Below are 5,594 nucleotides of genomic sequence, written 5' to 3' on the forward strand. Positions count from 1 at the left end.
CGAGACGGGTGCCAGTCCCATGGCACTTCTGTGTTGTTGTAGGGTGGTAGGCACTTGGGCAATGATGGTGTAAAGGGAAGGGCCACATGTAGATTCAAGTGCGTGTGGAAGCTGATGTTTGTCGAGGAAGGCAGATGGATAGCGAGTGGTTGACGGGGGCCTCCGAAGTTGGCGGTTTGCCGCTTGTGTGATGCCTGAAAGGAGAAGGTGCGGTGCTCTTCCTAAGGGGAGTGTCTACCTTACTGTGTTAGTGCAGTGTGCTCATGCTAGGGGAATGGGGAGGTGGATCTAACCGCAGGCAAGCCTGGGTGATGTCCCACACTTGAGGACCCCATTTGTATTAAGGGAGGTGCGGTGCAAGTGGCTTAGGGTGACAGGTCTAACCATAGGCAAGTGTTAGCTCCCTAGGTATGTCCTACCCTTGATGTGCCCTAAGCATCAAGTGGGGAAGCAAAAAGGGCTAGGAGGTTAGGAGCGGAGCCGGCCGACCGAAGCCACTGGGCACGCCTAACTTGAGAACCCCTAGGTGTAGCAATAGTGCTCTATGTGGTGTTTAAGTGCTTCTGCAAGTGAGTGCTTGTGTGCTTTTCCTTTCATGTTATTCTTTTCTTTGCTTTGACTTTCCTTTTCTTCTTCTTCTTCTTCTTCTTCTTTTGTAGTTGTGGAATGATAGTCAGGCCTAATTTTCTTCATCTGAATGAGGAGGGGAAGGGGGTCGGATGGATTTGCTAAAAAATTGGTAGCTTTGCATGTATCCTTTCAGATTCACACGGATGTGGAGAGAAGTGGTGGAGAGGAAAGGGTGATTGCACCTAGTGAATTGGCTGTCATTCATATCTTCTAGGAGGGCTAGGCAAAAAGAGGGGAGGAGACTAGCCCTCATCATAAGACGAGCCATGGTGCAGCTGTCAATAGAGTTAGGGTCAAAGAAGAGGGGAGGTAGGCCGTGCTCTTGTGGAGTCAGGTCCTGCTTAAGGAGTAGCTTAAGTAACCTAAGGTAATTATAGGTTGTTACAAAGGCGGGGTCAGGGCATGAGGAGAAATCTGCAAGAAAGCATGTCATAGAATCATCTAGGCTTTTGGAGTTAAAGAGAAGGGCATGCTCGAAGGATACTACATTAGAGTTATAAATAATAGGGAAGTCGTACCGCCCGTGGAGGGTGGCATCAAAATCCACACCTACCCTTCGAGGGTATGCCATGTAGGTGGGGTTGTTCCGCTCGAATGGCAGGCTGTTACAAAACGCCATCTAGTCGAGCATACTGATGTCGCATACTCGCCTCCTCCACAAGGGTTGGCTTTTGTAGCCCTGTACAGTGTGTGGAACTTCAAAAACTTTGTTCTGCCAGTAATCAGCCGCTTCCGTTCCCCAAGAGGTCGGGGTTTTTTCTCGCTCTTCTAGCCATATTTGCCCCAACTGGCCACCAATCGCGATCACCTCATCCATCACCTTGAGTGGCAAGACCCTTCACAGACTGTTGGGTAGGAGAAAACTAAAGGTGAAAGGATCCTTTCATTGTTCTTGTCTCTCCCACAGCACCAGTTCTGCATGGAATCCAGCGGGGATATCATTAGGGAAAGGTGGGAGGGGTACGGACGGTAGCACGACTGGTTTGGCTCTCAGCTGTTTCCTGGCTTCCTCTACTAGCTTTCTGTGTCTTTCCCTAGATGCAGCTTGTCTTTCCGCAAATGGATCCTCCTGTGGTGGCTCTTGAGATTGCGGTGAGGGGGGTTGTGGGACTACACCCTCCCTGAATCGGTTCATGTCGATCTCAAGTTCTGCTTCCTCCCCCTGCCATTCTCCCTGTGGTGCTTCCTCTTCGAATCCGAGGGCATCGATTTCCTAGGGGGTTAGGCCGGCCAGCAATAGGTATTTTCGTTGCTCGTCCAAGCTCAGCCTAACCTCCGCAGGTTGGGGTGGCATCTACAATCCCGCATGTAAAGCTCTGCGTGCGATGCTGAGCTTTCTTTGTGTCACCTCCAACGCTCTCCTTGCTATGAGCGGGTGGTGTCCATGATGGTGTCGAGAAAGGCTTTTTGTTGGGCATTGAAGGCCACTTGGGCGGCTTCCGCCTTGCTCTCTGCAATGATTTTCTCCTTCTCTACCAAAGCAAGGCACCGTGCCAGTGTCTTCACCCTCTTTCATTATGCACAGCCTACTCCTCTGCTCTCTTGTTCATTTCCTCCATGCTCTCTCCTTGCTTCAGGGTTAGTATCATGAGCCTTTGCTCTTGGTCCTCCAACTCCCTGACCAATCTCTCTTGTTCTTCTTTTCCAAAGTTTAGTTGATCTATTAGGTGCTCAATTTCTTCTTGCTGCTCCTCTGTGTCTTGTTTTCTCTCCTTATCTCTGGCATTCATCTCAGCCACCACAAGCGCATCAACCTAAGCAGATTTCGTAGTGAGCTCCTGCTATTGCACTATGAGGAGCTTGTGTGCTCTTTGCATCTTTACTAACTCCTGTGTTTCGTTCTCGAGCTATTGTCTCCAGTGCTCCTCCCTGTCATCCCTAGCCTTTATTTCTTGTTTGAGATCTGCGATCTCCCTTTGTTGCATGGCTATCATCCTCGTTTTATCCAGCTGGAAGGTGGCTACTGATTCCTTCTCAGCTGCCAACTCAGCCACGGCTATCTTGTGTTCCTCCTTAGCTTTCCCCAATTGGGAGAGCAACTCGACGACCTACTCATCGTAGTTAGCTGATGGCGTCATCATTGTGTGGATGGGTGAGGTTGAGGCTTCCACCTTCTGCCGTTTAGGATCTTGCCTGGATTCCGCATTAGTACTGGCCTCTTTTGTCCTATGGCCGTGGTTTCTGTGCTTTGTCCCTGGGCCATCTCTTTGTTATTAAGTATTGCATCCATGCCACGAAATTCGACACGTTGGCACGGGTCAAGATGCTAGGGGTGATGGTGGTGGATTCAGTGGAAGGCACCAGGAGGGTAGGAATTGGATGAATTGGGGCCTTGCCCTTGCCCTCAGTGACTACAGGTGGCACGATCTCCGAGACTTGTGTGCTAGACCCTAGCCGTTCTTCTCGATGTGGGCTCAAGTTTCCCAATTCATTAGCTCAGCTTTGTTGCTCGATGGACTGGCATGTGGCTTCAGCCAGGTCCTCTTCCTCCTTCCTTCTTAGTTCTTCCTCTTTCTCATCAGCCTTTCTTCTCCTTTCCTCCTCTGCTTTTCTCTTCTCTTCCTTCTTTTTCTCTTTTTCTTCTTTTTCCTTTCTTTTCTTCTCCTCTGCTTCTTATTTCGATGCCTTCTTTGCTTTTTGTAATTCTTCTTTCTTCTTCTCTTCCTCCTGTCTCTTCTTCCTCTCTCTCTCCTTGGCCTCTTTTAGGGACTCTTTCTTTGCCTTTTCCAAGTCTTCTCTCTCCTTCTTTCTACCTTCGTCATCCTTCTTCTTTCTCTGCGTTGTCTTCTTTTTGGGCTTCTTGGTTGTCTTTTTGCTTGTCTGTCCTTCCCCTTATTCCTCCGTCTCAGTTCTATCGACGGACCTATCCTTATCTTGGTGAGGAGACGACCTTTTTGGCATTTCTCCTTCTCCTTCTTCTACATCCTGTGCTTCCTTCACTGCCTCCTAAATGAGCACAGTCAAGACACATCCATACCCGATGAAGGAGGCTTTGGAGGAGGCTTTCTTTCTTTCTGTAGCTTTAGAGGCTGGAGATTCTCCTCCTGCTGGCACACTTCCTAGGGCCAATGCTTTGGCTGCCTGGTTGATCGTTTTTCGCACATACCCGTTCCAGTCCACTTCATCTAGGGTATGGGCTGCTACATTCTCCAGCACAGGTACGCTAATTCGATGCATCAATGAGTTGTAGCGCTGGCTGGAGAAGAGCACATGTATCATCTTTGCTGCATCTTGGCTTCTACGTCGAGGATATCTTGGATGCTTATGTCGTCATTTGTGAGCACATCTTCCCTCTTCATTTTAAGCATGGCATAAACATCCCTTTTCTGTTTCCTCTCCTTCTTTGGCTCTAACCCCAAAGCCTTCCCCACCAAGGCTGGGTCTAAGCGAACCTGTACGTGCTTTGCATTTTCTCCTCTGCCCACTGTCACAGTGCCACATTCTTGATTTGGGTTGTACATTCTGAGGAACTCCACGCACTTCAGGTGGTCCGGCTCCTGCGAGAACTTTTCAAGATACTTCGTGAGGTTGCATTGTTCAACCACCCCCCTAGTTGCTTCCTCCTTGGCTACCACAACTTCTACGTTGTGGATGGTTCGAAACTTAAGCTGGCTGAAGGCGCAGTTCTCTGGGTAGATGCGGTATTGCTCTCTTTCCTCGTCTATGAACGGGAGTCGGTGGGCATGGTCTTGCTGCGACATTTTATGTTCCTGCATAAATTGTAGCTTTCATTAGTGCTTTCCACATATTAATTTGCTGATTGCTGGAAAAGAGAAACTCTATGCTTTTTGAATGAATTCATTAAGAAGCAATGTAGATTTTCCTTTTCAGACTTGGACTTTTTGCCCTTTACTTCAAAGTTTTCATGCCCATTTTCCTACCCCATCCATTTTTTCATAATATATGTTTATATTTTTCACTGATTTTACTTTGATTTACCCCCTTTGACTCATTTCTCATCTGATTCATTTCACCTTATCCCCTCCCCTTCCATCTTGAGAAAAATCCTTCCTAGGATTGAGGGTCAAAAGGTCAAGGGCTTTTGGCATGTTGGTGTAGGAGTTACTTGGGAAGGAGCCAAGTATAGAAATTTGGATTGTATTCCAATTGAGCTTCGCAGTCCAAATCAAAGGGTCAAAGTCCCACGTGCATGATGTATGTGAGAACATCTATGAGGAAGTCATCAGAGTCGACACGGCTAGCAATGTGTAACTCTTCCTCAGTCAACAAGCGATCGAGGTAGGGGTGTCCTTTGATGTGTTCTTCCATGGGTCGGCCCCAAAGAGTGGTTAACACTCTATACGAGGTGGGTGCGACGTAAGTGGGATCATACTCTACTGTTTCGATGGTGCGGCATTGCTCAGCATTGGTCATTATGTGACATCCTTCAACTTCCCATTGCAACCTAAGAGCGTACCAATGCCTCAAGAAAGGTGATCCAGTATCAGCGAGTTGTGATAACTCTGCGATTTCTTGGTCAGTGATAGCAGAAGTGGTTCATGGATCATATGACATGATAAGGCATTGTTTGATGGCTTGCTCCTTGGAGATTTTGCTGTTAAGCAACTTAGCAGCGGAGCGAGAAGCTTTTGCGAACGCGAGTTCAAAGGTTTCCCAAGAGCAAGGCATATTTTGTACTTCAGTTGGCAAAGGGTTCTTCTAATAGACCTAAGTCTAAGCAGTCGTAGCTTAGCGCGAGTGACACGAAAGTGTCATCTAGTCTTTTAATACAATCCATCACGTCATCCCCGGTGTCCTCAGCGAGGTCAGTGGCTAGCGCTAAAAAGGATTTTCGTTCATAGGAGGGCGTAAGGCCGACAGGTGGTTGAGATTTGATAGAACAAGAGATTTTGACAACGAAGATGGGCAGTTGGGAGGGTTCGTGAGTTTGTGGTTGGGCCGCTTGGGTATTGAGTGGATTAGGAGTAGCCACGACGGACGGGTTGCTGCATTCAAGTTGGAGT

This window comes from Lygodium microphyllum, chromosome 8, assembly GCF_053477565.2.
Source record: "Lygodium microphyllum isolate KBCC chromosome 8, Lygodium_microphyllum_v1.1.10, whole genome shotgun sequence".
In the NCBI taxonomy this organism is placed as follows: Eukaryota; Viridiplantae; Streptophyta; class Polypodiopsida; order Schizaeales; family Lygodiaceae; genus Lygodium; species Lygodium microphyllum.